At 43.2% G+C, this 14,859-nt stretch overlaps 1 protein-coding gene across 6 annotated transcripts in view; it reads right to left on the bottom strand.

Moving 5' to 3' along the window:
• The window catches only part of samd11 (sterile alpha motif domain containing 11), a 298,185-nt gene that overhangs the window by 45,592 nt on the left and 237,734 nt on the right, over positions 1–14,859 (bottom strand). The gene's annotated exons all lie outside the window — the stretch shown is intronic.

Genomic DNA, 14,859 nt, shown 5'->3' with positions numbered 1-14,859 from the left:
AGAATCACTGCCACTTAGCGCAAGGGACCCGGGTTCAATTCCACCCCTTGGCTGGCTGATTGCGTGGAGTCTGCACGTTCTCTATGTGCCCGCATAGGTCTCTGCTGAGTGCTCCGGCTTCCTCCCACAGTCCAAAGTTGTACAGGTTAGGTAGATTAGCTGTGGTAAATTTCCCATTGTGTCCAAGGATGTGCTGGCTAGGTGCATTAGCCATGGGATAGTGCAGGGTTACAGGGAAGGAGTAGGGGGTGGGTCTGGGTGAGATAAATGGGCCGAATGACCAGTTTCCACACTGTACAGGTTCTGTGATGAATGCAATATAGTTCAATACAGCACAGGAACAGGCCCTTCAGCCCATTGATGCTTATTTGGATCCTCGACTTACTACCCACGCACTGTTTCCATCCCTCTGTTCGCCTCCCATCAACGTGGCCATTAAGATACGCTTTAAACATTGTTAATATGCCTACTTCCATCCCCAGTTCAATCGACCTTTTTCAGAGTAATGGGACTGGGCTATGAAGAAAGATTGGGCAAACTAGGCATGTGTTCTCTTAAGTTTCAAAGAATTATGGAGATGATCTCATTAAAACTTCCAAAAAAACCAAGGGACAGGCAGGGTAGATGCAGGGGTTTTCTAACCAGGGGAAACAGAAGTTAGAAATAAGGATGACTACCACTTCAGTCAGGGATGAGGAGAAATTATTTTACTCAGAGTCAGAGTCATCCAGCACAGAAACAGACCCTTCAGTCCAACAAGTCCATGCTGAGCATAATCCCAAACTAAACTAGTCCCACCTGCCTGTTGCTGGCCCATATTCCTCCAATTCATGTTTTTTCTATTTTTCCTATTCATGTACTTATCCAAGTGTCTTTTAAACATTGTAACTGTGTCTGCATCCACCCCTTCCTCTGGAAGTTCACTCCAAGCACAAGCCACTCTGTGTTTAAAAAAAAGTTGCCGCTGTGTCTTTTTGGAATCTTTTTCATCTCACCTTAAAGGAATCTTTGGAATTCTCTATTGCAAGACGGTGAAGGCTCAGTCTTTGAGTGCGTGTAAGGAAGAGATTGATAGGCATTCTTTTTCATCCGTGCAGATATGGTGAGTTAAAAGGCTTTAATATGTTCGATCAGTTTATTGAGTAGCAGTATTACTTGATGGGCTGGATGGCTTACTCCTGCTATGATGTTAGCTTGCAAATTTTAACGCAATGTACATGGATAATTAAGGGACCAGACAAATTGACAGCTACTGGGATTAATCCTCCTGGCCTGAACTGATCTCAGCTTGGAAGGCAGGAGGACAAGAGGCTCTAAAGATTAGAGAGTGAGGAGGATCAAGCAGAGTTCTGAACATCGCCCCTCACCCACTAACAGGGCTTGATATGAATTTATGTAGCAGCGTCTTGTTACCAACCACCAAACACCCCATCACCGTTCACTGGAAGGATTTGTTTGGGGTCATTTGCTACCTGGGTGGGCTAGAAGAACATGTAGAAAATCCTAACTCCACTCCCTTCCCCCTCAAAAAGCATGTCAATGCCTTAAATAAAAAAAGCAAGAGAGAATATTTACATGAGGGTTAATTAACTACAGCACCCAGTAATTTAAAGATTTGTGCCCAACAGAGCCAGCATTCTTTTGAATGTAATTTAAAATTCGACATAAAACACTGCGATTCAGAAACACTCTTGATAGTTGGGAGGTTCTATGTAGCGTGTTTAATTATTGACAACTTCTGTCTAAGCAGCAGGTGTGTTCGAGATAGTTTTCTAGCATGGGCTCCACAGGGAGAAGCCTCCTGTGTTATCAATATTTAAAATAGCCTGCAACCTCCTTCCAACCCAAACCCTTAACAACTGTTAGCTCGACAACAGCATGCATCAAAGAGCTGAGAAATACAGCCATTATATAATGAAAGGTTCTATGCAAACCATTGCACTTTTTATTGTGCCCGTTCTGGTGACAGAGAGAAAAATAAGCCAAAATGTAAAACAATTACATTCAATAGCTTTAAAGATCAAAAGTAAATTACTTTAAGATTTGAACCACTGCTCCTGGGCTGGACTTTGGTAAATGCAGGATGGCTGTATGAGAAGCAGAGCCCTGAGATAACAGTGTGGAGCTGGAGGAACACAGCATGCCAGGCAGCATCAGATTTCTGAAGAAGCGCCCTGACCCGAAACGTCAGCTTTCCTGCTCCTCTGATGCTGCTTGGCCTGCTGTGTTCCTCCAGCTCCACACTGTGCTATCTCAGACTCCAGCATCGGCAGTTCTTGCTATCTCTCGGGAGGTGGTGTCAGCTGCTAGTTGCACAGGGCTCTCCTACATACCAGGATGATTGTCCGACAGATGAACATTCTGCACGGAGGCCTTCTCCCATGTGTCAGATGTCAATGTTTCACTCTCCGTCTGCTATTCAAATTGTTTGCACCACTATCTTTTGGTTTGTTGTGTCTTATCATCACTCGCCTTTCCCCCTTGCTGCAATCATTCCTGTTGTCTGTGACTCTTGCCCTCTCCCCATACAGATCTTCTCCTTTGTTAGTTCCTTCATCACACCACTCCAGGGCCTTATTTGCCTGGTTCCATATGGGGTTTTTCACCCTCAAAGTTCCAAAACAAAGCAACAGCTTCTAACAGTAATTACTACTCGAAGAATTCAAAGAAATCAGCTCCAACACTGAAAAAAAAAGTCAAAAACAAGCTGCTCTTCTCCAGTCCGCCATCTTGGATTACCCAGAATCCATTTCTTTAAAAAAATGGTCTGTCCCCACCAATTCTCAACTCTCGTCAAAGCTCATCCACCTGGAATGTCAACTAAGTTTTATTTCCTCTCTCTGTCTCTCTCTCTCTCTCTCTCTCACTCTCTCTCTCTTCCACTCCCCCAAGATATTCTCCAAATTACTGAGTGGTTTCCAATAGCATCGGTCCTTATTTCAGATTTCTCCTATGTGAAGTACTTTGCTGTTGTGTATGGTGTGGGATGAGCCACGTGGCTCCCTTGTGCTCCTGTCTGCGTTTCCAGCGCCACCCAGAATTTGAGTAACCAGTCCTGTCCTAGTTGCTAAAGATTAATGCAATAATCAGCACCTTCCAAAACCACAATCCTGACCATTAAAGAGACTTGGAAAATTGTTATGATCCAGTAAGGGTCTGGATTGGACTCCTGGCGTCATCCCAAATAGTAAAAGATATTTCTAAAATACTGTACAACAATTTACCTGCCTTTCAGACTAAACAGAATTATTATTTATTACAAGTGATAAGACTGTAGCTACAAGTAAACAGATATAAATCAATGGCATATAACACAAACTAATACACTAATCCCTTTATAAACTCCACATTGAGACACAGATACGTGCACATACATGCACACACACAGAAATTAGTTTGTTGGAGAAACTCAGCCGGTCTGGCAGCAACTGTGGGGTGGGGGGGGGGGGGGGGAGGAACAGAGTTAATGTTGAGACTAGTGACTCTTCAACAGAACTGTTTGATACTGTGATAATTGAAACATTGGGCTTGAACCATTAACTCTGTTTCTCTCCTCACAGACGCTGCCAGACCTGCTAAGTTTCTCCAGCAATTTCTGTTTTTGTTTCAGATCTCCAGCATCTGCAGTTTTTTGTTTTATTTTCAGGAAAATTGATTATCGGCAGAAAAATTAGCAATGTCAGTTCAGTGGCTTTTGCCTCCTGACACCTTCCGATCCTTGGTGTTCAAGTGTCTCAGTCTGGAAGCTTCCACTGGTTTGCAAGAAGTGTAGCATGACTAATTCTCTTTGAAAATATCTCCGATTTATCACATTCAAATCTCACAGAAACATCTGCATGAAATTTTTTGCTGCTTCCAATGCTGTACAGAAGCAGATATCTTCCTTCACCTGCATTAGATACCAGATCACATCTAAATCTTTGTTGCCTGTTTCATATCTAAATCGATCTAACCTAATCCAATCCAAATCCTGAACGAGCTGCCAGAAGTTTGAAATCCGTGGTTTTTAAACTCACAAAAATAATGAAAAAGACAAATTTCTTGCAATATATTGTCATTTCTTTGCTGCCACTGGGCAGACACCTGGGAATATCCTTCCTAGCAGTAGTAGTATATTTGCACCATACCAAGGTTCAAGAAAGCAGCTCACCATCACCTTCTGGGAGAATAATAAAGGCTGGCCTGACCAATATCGGACATGTCACACAAAAAATAATGCTCATCTCAGAAAGGACACCTTTGTGGTGTGATCAAGGATACCACAGAATTATGATGTTGCAGAAGGAGGCCATTGTGTCTACACTGATTCCCTGAATAAGCATTCTGGCTTAGTTCCATCCTTCTGCCTTTTCCTCATAACCCTGTACATTGATGCCTGTTCAAATAGGCATCATCGAACCTGATTCCAACACATTTCCAGGCAGTGCAATCCAGAATACAACTAATCGCTGTGTCGAAAAAAGAAGTTTCCTCACACCTCGTTTGTTATTAGTGCAAATTACGTTGTATCTGTGACCTCTCCTTCTCAATCCTTTTACGAGTCCGATATGAGATTGCATATGAACACACAAACAAGGAGCAGACTTAGTCTCTTTGGCACACTGATCCTGCTCTGCCATTTTAAAAGTTGATGGATGATCTGATTGTAACCTTAAATCCACATTCCTGCCTATCCCTGACAATCTTTAATCTCTTCACCTAAAAAGAAGCTCTCCAACCTCGCTTTAAAACTATACAAAGGCTCTGCTTCCATTACCTTGCCAGGAAGAGAGTCCTAAAGATGCATGACTCTACAACGTTTAGAAAAAATTGCCTATTTAGATAACATACTGTTCCTAAAAAAAACTTCCTACCAAAATAGACAAGTTTACATATTCCCACATTATGCTCCAATTACCAGATCTTTGCACATTCGCTTAACCTATTCATATCCTTTTTTTTTAAGCGTGCTTATGTTTTCTTCACATTCCACACTCCTTACCTTCTGGACTATCAGCACAATAGGCAACTTAAATTCTATCCTTTCCTCCAAGGCATTTATATAGTGTTATATTTCTTTTAATGTATGGTCAAGTCCCAGCAACGATCCATGTGGTACACCACTCATGACAGTTTGCCAACCTGAAAAGCACCCATTACGTGTATCTTCTTCCTGTCAGCCAGCTAATCTCCTATTCATGCCAATACACTGCTGCCAGCACTACAAAATTCTATTTTGTACAATTCACCTTTATCAAATGAATTCTGGAAACCTAAGTACAGTGCATCCACTGGCTCTCCTTTATCCACAGCACATATTAATTCCTCAAGGAGCTCCAATAGATTGGTTAAACACGACTGTCCCTTCACAAAATCATGTTCATTCTGCCTGATTAACTTGCACTTATCCAAGCACTCCACAATAACAACAACAGATTCCAACGTTTTGCTTTATCCACTCCGTGCAGAACCCTCATGATTTTGAAAACTTTATCAAAACTCTTCTTAGCCTTCTAACCTCCAAAGAAAACCAGTTCCAACTTCTCCAAAACCTAAACAATTCATTTTGAAACCATTTTTCTAAACATCTCCTGCAGCCCCCCCCCCCCCTCCCCCATGCATTCCATTGGGTGGACACAGTACTCCAGCTGACATCTACCTATGGGGAGCTAATAGCGTAGTGGTAATGTCACTGGACTAGTAATCCAGAAACCCCGAGCCACTCATCTGGGGATATGGGTTGAACTCCCACCAAGGCAGATTGTGAAATCTGCAGTTAATAAAATCTGGAATGAGGAAGTTGTTCTAATGGTGATCATGTTGATTGTCATAAAGACCCATCTGGTTCACAAATGCCCCTCAGGGAATGAAATCTGCCATCCTTACATTGTCTGGCCTACATGTGACTCCAGGCCCCAGCAATGTGGCTGATTCTCATCTGCCCTCAATGCAATTAGGGATAGACAATAAATGCTGGCCTAGCTAGTGATGCCTACATCTCATAAATGAATTTTTTAAAAAATGTAATACAAATCTTAGGCTCCTTTATTTTAGGCAGCACTTATTGTCCATCCCTAATTGTTAAGAGTCAACCACATTGCTGAGGGTTCCTAAAGGGCATCACTGAACCAGATGGGCTTTTTCCAAACAATCAGCAATGGCTTCATGTTCATCATTAGATTCTTAATTCCAGATATTTTTATTGGATTCAAATTCTACCATCTGCAGTGGCGGGATTCAAACCCGGGTCCTCGAGTGTTACCTGGGTCTCTGGATTAACAGTCCAGCGATTACACCACTACACCATTGTCTCGCTCATCTTCCTGTCAAAGGAAAGGGCAGGAATGGTTATGATATTGGGCTCCGTGGTTGTAATAGAGTGTGAAATGACAGCAACTTGATCATTCCCCATCGCAACACAGACATGGCCTAGAGAATGACAGCAGGCAAGACAGTTGGAATTATAGGTGATATCACCCAGAAGCAGTTTACTTAAATCAACAATGATGTTTGGTAAAAATGCCACAATGGAACTGGGTCATGCAAACCGCGTGGCTTTCAAAGGAATGGGAGAGAAAAAAACAAAACTAATTTCACCGTATTTGCAAACAGGTTGAAATAGCAATAGTGCAAAGCAGACTTCCAACCAGAAGAGGGAGACCTTGTTTCCCAATGCTTAAAGTTTTGTAGTGGGTAGTCATGCCTATTCTTGGTTGCATAAGAACTTCATGTCAAAGTGACCCATTAATAGAACATAGAACAGTACAGAACAGTACAGGCCCTTCAGCCCACAATGTTATGCTGAACTTTTACCCTAAACCTAAGGTCTATCTAACCTCCACCCCTACCTTCTACTGGCATCCACATGCCTCTCTCATAGCCGCTTAAATGCCCAAATGAGGCCAATCCACTACCCTCTCTGGCAACGCATTCCACACCCCGACCACTCACTGAGTAAAGAACCTACCTCTGACGACTCCCCTATATCTACCACTACTCACATTAAAACTATGCCGCCTCATAATAGCTACCTCCACCCTAGGAAAAAGTCTCTGGCTGTCTACTCTATCTATACCGCTAATCATTTTATACACCTCTATCAAGAAATATTGAAGAAAATTCACGATGTAGGGTAAAATAAATCCAAATGAAGAGACCCAGCCAACCACCCCTCCAAACCATAACCCTGTAATGCCAAATTTCCTATGGCTAATATACCATTGCATACCACAGGACACTACGGGCAATTTAGCATGGCCAATCCACCTAACCTGCAGATCTTTGGACTGTGGGAGGAAGCCGGAGTAGTAGCAGAAACTCACACAAACATTGGGAGAATGTGCAAACTCCAAACCCAAGGCTGGAGTGGAAACCAGGTCCCTGGCACCGCGAGGCAGTAGTCCCAAGCACTGCTTCTTGAAGCACTGCAGACCACGTGTTATGGTAGATCCACAAGGCCGTCAGTAGGGAATTGCAGAACAAATGGCAAAATAAAATGGATACAGCAGCACTGAAGGGTTACTGTTTGCACAATCGTGATCAAAATGTGAGACAGGAGTGTACAAATATAGAAAAACAGCAACAAACGGAGGGGGGGGGGCGCAAAAGGGAGAAAATATAAAGATAAAATGCAAAAATCAATGGCTCTTTACCCAAATCCTTGCAATATTCAGAATAAAAAGACAAATTGAAGGCACAAAAAGAGATTAATGGGTGTCACATTGTATTTATTACAAGGAGATCAAAGTTAGGAGTTAAATATTTAAGGGTATTTTTTGAAAGGCCAGGCAGGAAGGAAAGGACAAAGAGTCCGAGATGGAATAAGTACAGTAGCAAGAAATAATCTAGGACCTGGAGATATAGAATTCTTACGGTTGGAGATAAGAATAAACAAGGGGAAGATAACACTGGTTAGGGTAACCTGTAGGCCCTGTAACTATAGCTGTTTTGTAGGTCACAGAATAAGTCAGGAGAGGACGACAGCTTTAATCTTCAGATGGAATGGGAAAATCAAACTGGCAGAAGAAGCAGCCATGAGGAAGGACTCGGAGTATTTTTGGAATGGTTTACTAGAATATATTGTGGATCCAACCAGAAACTTGGCAATGCATAATGAGGCAGGTTTAATAGATAGTCTCAGTGACCATAACATGGTAAAAATTAGCACTCAGTTTGAGAGTGAGAAATTTGAGTCAAAAACAACTGTGTTAAATTAAATAAAGGTGATTACAAATGAATGAGGGCAAAGTTGGCTGGAGTGGACTGGGAAGGGATTCAGCAAAAAAGATCATTGTGGATCAATGGCAGACATTTAAGAAAATAGTTCTTAGCTCACAACAAACATTCATCGCAATGAAGAAACTGGAATCTGGAAAGGGGATACACTAACTGCGGTTAGCCAAAAAAGGCATCAAATTGAAAGACATTAACATACACAATGTGGTCAAGATTAGTGGTAAGCCATAAGTTTGGGAAAATTTTAAAATATAACTGAAGAGGGCCAAAAATGTTACAAAAAAGGGAGAAAATAAACCTTCTGGACTAACAAGCAAAATGAAAATAGACAGCAAGAGCTTCTTTAAATATATAAAAAAAGAAGACAGCGGCCAACATAAACATTGGTCCCTTAGAGAATGAGGCTACGGAAATGTTAATTCAAAGCCAGGAAATGGCAGAGGAGATGTGTTAGGGGTCAGTGTTAGGGGTCAAGATGGAGCAGAATTTGTAAGGTGTGTCCAGGAGGGTTTTCTAGAGCAGTATGTACATAGTCCAACTCTGGGAAGGGCCATACTGGACCTGGTGCTGGGGAATGAACCCGGCCAGGTGGTTGATATTACAGTAGGGGACTACTTTGGAAATAGCAACCACAATTCCGTAAGTTTTACAATACTCATGGACAAGGATAGGAGTGGTCCTAAAGGAAGAGTTCTAAACTGGGGGAAGGCTGACTATACCAAGATTCCGCAGGATCTGAGGAATGTAGATTGGGAGAAACTGTTTATAGGTAAATCCACATTTGATATGTGGGTGGCTTTTAAGGAGAGGTTGATTAGCCTGCAGGAGAGACATGTTCCTGTGAAAATGAGGAATAGAAAAGGCAAGATTAGGGAGCCATGGATGACAGGTGAAATTGTGAGACTAGCCAAGAGAAAAAAGGAAGCATACATGAGGTCTAGGCAACTGAAGACAGACGAAGCTTTGCAAGAATATTGGGAATGTAGAGCGAATCTGAACAAAGGGATTAAGAGGGCTAAGAGAGGACATGAGATATTGCTGGCAAACATGGTTAAGGAAAATCCCAAAGCCTTTTATTCATGTATAAAGAGCAAGAGGGTAACTAGAGAAAGGATTGGCCCACTTAAGGACAAAAGAAGGAAAGTTATGCGCTGATTCAGAGAAAATGGGTGACATTCTTAACGAGTACTTTGCATCGGTATTCACCAAGGAGAGGGACATGACAGATGTTGAGGTAAGGGATAGATGTTTGCTTAGTCTAGGTCAAGTTGACATAAGGAAGAAGTATTAGGTATCCTAAAAGACATTAAGGTGGACAAGTCCCCAGGTCCGGATGGGATCTATCCCAGGTTACTAGGGGAAGTGAGAGAGGAAATAGCCGGGGCCCTAACAGATGTCTTTGCAGTGTCCTTAGACACGGGTGAGGTCCCGGAGGACTGGAGACTTGCTAACGTTGTCCCCTTGTTTAAAAAGGGCAGCAAGGATAATCCAGGTAATTATCAACCGGTGAGCCTGACGTCAGTGGTAGGGAAGCTACTGGAGAAGGTGCTGAGGGATAGGATCTATTCCTGTTTGGAAGAAAATGGGCTTATCAGTGATAGGCAACATGGTTTTGTGCAGGGAAGGTCATGTCTTACCAACTTAATAGAATTCTTTGAGGACGTGACAAAGTTGATTGATGAGGGAAAGGCTGTAGATGTCATATACATGGACTTCAGTAAGGTGTTTGATAAGGTTCCCCATGGCAGGCTGATGGAGAAAGTGAAGTCACATGGGGTCCAGGGTGTGATAGCTAGATGGATAAAAAACTGGCTGGGCAACAGGAGACAGAGGGTAGTAGTAGAAGGGAGTTTCTCAAATTGGAGACCTGTAACCAGTGGTGTTCCACAGGGATCTGTGCTGGGACCACTGTTGTTTGTGATATATGTAAATGATCTGGAGGAAGGTGTAGGTGGCGTGATCAGCAAGTATGCTGATGACACTAAGATTGGTGGAGTAGCTGATAGTGAAGCGGACTGTCAGAAATTACAGCAGAATATAGATAGACTGGAGAGTTGGGCAGAAAAATGGCAGATGGAGTTCAATCCGGGCAAATGTGAGGTGATGCATTTTGAAAGATCAAATTCAAGGGCGAACTATACAGTAAATGGAAAAATCCTAGGGAAAATTGATGAACAGAGAGATCTGGGTGTTCAGGTCCATTGTTCCCTGAAGGTGACAACGCAGGTCAATAGGGTGGCCAAGAAGGCATATGGCACGCTTTCCTTCATTGGATGGGGTATTGAGTACGAGAGTTGGCAGGTCATGTTGCAGTTGTATAGGACTTTGGTTCGGCCACATTTAGAGTACTGCATACAGTTCTGGTCACCACATTACCAAAAGGATGTGGATGCTTTGGAGAGGGTGCAGAGGAGGCTCACCAGGATGTTGCCTGGTATGGAGGGCGCTAGCTATGAAGAGAGGTTGAGGAGATTAGGATTATTTTCATTAGAAAGACGGAGATTGAGGGGGGACCTGATTGAGGTCTATAAAATCATGAGGGGTATAGACAGGGTGGATAGCAAGAAGCTTTTTCCCAGAGTCGGGGACTCAGTTACTAGGGGTCATAAGTTCAAAGTGAGAGGAGGAAAATTTAAGGGAGATATGCGTGGAAAGTTCTTTACACAGAGAGTGGTGGGCGCCTGGAACACGGTGCCAGCGGAGGTGGGAGACGCAGACACGTTAGTGTCTTTTAAGATATATTTGGACAGGTACATGGATGGGCGGGGAGCAAATGGACACAGACCGTTAGAAAATAGATGACAGGTTAGACAGAGGGTCTTGATCGGCGCAGGCTTGGAGGGCCGAAGGGCCTGTTCCTGTGCTGTAGGTTTCTTTGTTCTTTCTTCTTTATGAATAAATAGGTTCCATCAGTATTCATGCCACACAACACTATTTAGTATTTTTGGAATGCTACAAATCAAGAGAAAAATGGAAAGAGGCAATAAAAGGAAGCTAATGCAGGTTAAAGGCCGATAGGTCCCCTGGACTAGATGGGTTACATTCTAGGATATTAAATGAACAAGCTGTAGGGACAGTGGATGCACTGGTTGTAATCTTACAACAATCCTCAAGACACTGGAAGTCCCAGAGGATTTGAAAACTGTCAATGTAACAACTTTTCAAAAAGGAAAAAAAAATTACTATACACCAGTTAGCTTCACATCTGCCACTGGAAATACATTAGAATCCATTTTAAAGGATATAATTGCAGAACAATTAGAAATATGTATTATAAATCAAGCAGAAATTGTATGATGGGGAAAATCATGCCTGACATATTTATTAGAATTATTTAAGGAGGTAAAGAGTGAAATGTGAGATCATGCGCTTTGATGGGAATAGGGGAACTGAATATTATTTAAATGGAGAGCGACTGCAGGAAACTACAAAACAGAGCGATTTAGAATTTTTCCTAGGATAAATGATAAAAAGCCCGAAAAAGTCCAGCATATAATAGGGAAAGCCAACGGAACATTGGCTTTTATTTCAAAGGCAATGGAGTGTAAGCACAGGGAGGTTTCACTTAAACTATACAAGGCTCTAGCCAGACCACAGCTGGAATACTATGAAAGTTTTGTGCTCTTATCTAAAGAAAAAGTTATTCTATCACTGGAGGTAGTCCAGAGAATATTCACTGGGCTGATCCTGGTATGGAGCGATTATGAGGAAGGTTGTTCAGGGTTAGGGTCTAGACTCATTGGCCTTTAGAAAAATGACAGGCAACATTGTTAAGACACACGATTCCTAGGGGACTTGAAAGGGTAGATAACGGTTGTTTCCCCTGGTGGGACAGTTTAGAATCAGAGGGCATAAACACAGAGTAAGGAGTCGCCCATTTAAAATAGAAATGAGGCAAGAGTTTCTTCTCTCACAGGGTAATAGATCTGTGGAATTCTTTACCACAGAAGTGTGTTGTTAAAGTATCTTCAAAGTTGAAACAGATTTTATTTTAAAAATCAGTAGGGTTATGGATTTAAAGGCTTGAAAGTCAAGTTTACGATTGTCAGATCAGCAACGATCTCAGTGAACAGCACAGCAGACTCGACAGACTGAATGGCCTACTTCTACATCTTACTATGGTATTTTTAGGTTTTAAAACCAGGACCTGGAGTAAGGAAAGCAGTTTATCACATTTCAGTGACCATCTGAAGTGTGGTTCTCGGAGGCTGTGCTTAATGTGTTGACAATGTCGAGACTGAAGCATTGAAAATGGACCCTACAATCAACAGCCAAAGACAGGAAAACGAAAAGGATAAGATGGAGACTTTTCTTTCCTCAATAAAAAAACGGAGTTTACTGTTGGCACAAGGCATGAGCTCACCACTAGGTGCGAGCTCAGTAATGTGCTGTTGCTAGGGTGTACCAGCATAAGATTTATAACAGGTAATCTCACAGCCATGAAACCCTGAACAGAGTCATGACAGGAGCACTCAACTAAAAGAACGAAAATGCAGGAATAAGCCTCATCACCTCGAGCACAAGCCATCGCCAAGATGGAAGGACTCAAGCAATCACAACTGACTAGAATCAGGCTGTGCTACATTCTCCCAAGGTTAGAATCCTGTACACTCACACGTTTCGCTGGGATGATGCACCAGATATTAACTGAGAACTGCTCCCCAGAATTAGGCTGTGACTTCCACAGCAGAGAGAGAGAAAAATCTTTAAACACCAACTGCACAAACCACAGGTGGCCAGTCTCATCTCCAATTATCTACTCGAACAAAAAAGGTGTTACTTTTGGCCCCATTAATAAACGGTTGAGCTGTATGGCTTTAAAAAAAAAGCAGGCAATGTCTTTTTTGTCCCCCAGCCTTTGTGCTTGAGAGAGAGAGAAAAATCCATAACCTGAGTACTGTAACTCATTACAAATATACCAGAAAAGGTAGTGAAAGGAGAATGATCAATTCGAGCACTTTGCAATGCTTTCAGTTTCTCACAAACTGCGTGGTATACCACTTCTAATGACACGAGCCATTAGCCTTCAGATCAGAATGTGATGTCGGTATTAGGATGGTTAAATTATGAATGCACATATCAACATGTCCACTTTCTCAATTTCAAGCCTATGCCTTTGCTCCCTCAGTGCTATTGGCACCTTTCCTTTATTCGGAGTTCAAAACCTCAGGGTTCAAATCTCAATCCAGAGATCTGACACCCATCAATTTTGGCTGCCATCTCCTGACAGGGTTAAGAGATAACTAGGGGTAGAGCCGGATGAACACAGTAGGCCGGGCAGCATCAGAGGAGCAGGAAAACTGACGTTTCAGGCCTAGACCCTTCTTCAGAAATCGGGGAGGGAAAGGAGGTTCTGAAATAAATAGGGAAAGAGGGGGAGGCGGATAGACGATGGATAAAGGAGAAGATAGGTGGAGAGGTTATAGACCGGTCAAAGAGGTGGAGATGGAACCAGTAAAAGGTTAGTGTAGGTGGGGAGGGAGGACAGACAGGTCAAGGGGCAGGATGAGATCATAGAACAGAATGAGGTTAGTTGGTAGGAGATGGGGGTGGGGCTTGAGGGGATAGGTGGGAGGAAGGACAGCTTAGGGAGGCGGGGTCGAGCTGGGCTGGCTTCAGCATACGGTAGGGGGAAGGGAGATTTTGAAGCTTGTGAAGTCCACATTGATACCATTGGGCTGCAGGGTTCCCAAGCGGAATATGAGTTGCTGTTCCTGCAACTTTCAGGTAGCATCCTTGTGGCACTGCAGGAGGCCCAGGATGGACATGTCGTCTAAGGAATAGGAGGGGGAGTTGAAATGGTTCACGACTGGGAGGTGCAGTTGTTTGTTGCGAACCGAGTGTAGGCATTCTGTAAAGTGGTCTCCAAGCCTCCCCTTGGTTTCCCCGATGTAGAGGAGGCCACAACAGGAACAGCGGATGCAGTGCAGATGAACATCTGCTTGATGTGGAAAGTCTTCTAGGGGCCTGGGAGGGGAGTGAGGGGGGAGGTGAAGCACTTACTGCGGTTGCAGGGAAAAGTGCCGGGTGTGGTGGGGCTGGAGGGGAGTGTGGAGTGGACAAGGGAGTCACGGAGAGAGTTTGACAACCTTGAAAAGAAATTCCAAGTTGGTTCAGAGATGCAGGTTTGCTTCTGTGAATCAGACCGTCTGACAGGAGGTGAGAAAGGGATGGAGGATGAGAGTCCCTCAGGAAAGCAAATAAGGGTGGGGAAGGAAAAACGTCTTTGGTGGTGGGGTCGGATTGCAGATGGTGGAAGTGTCGGAGGATGATGCATTGGATCTGGAGGTTGGTGGGGTGGTACGTGAGGACGAGGGGAATTCTGTTCTGGTTTTTATTGCGGGGAGGGGATGTGACGTTCCCGCATTGGTGGATGGGTCACCTTTCAGGGCTAGCATTAAGCTTAGGTGCCACCTCCCAGTTCTGCTGGCTTTAAAAAGGTCCTGTGGTATTCTATTTCTAAAGACAAAGGAATTCCTGCAGTGCTTTTCAGAAAATTCCCAAAGCATTTCGCTGCTAATGAATCATTGTGTTGCAGGTAACCACATCAGCTGAACTGCACATAGCTCCCAAAAACAGCAGAAGGGTAACTAATCAATTATTCAGTTTCAGTGATATTCTGTGAGAGATGGAGCTCTGTTCATG

This window comes from Stegostoma tigrinum, chromosome 28, assembly GCF_030684315.1.
Source record: "Stegostoma tigrinum isolate sSteTig4 chromosome 28, sSteTig4.hap1, whole genome shotgun sequence".
Lineage (NCBI taxonomy): Eukaryota > Metazoa > Chordata > Chondrichthyes > Orectolobiformes > Stegostomatidae > Stegostoma > Stegostoma tigrinum.
This window is presented reverse-complemented; position numbering and strand designations above follow the sequence as displayed.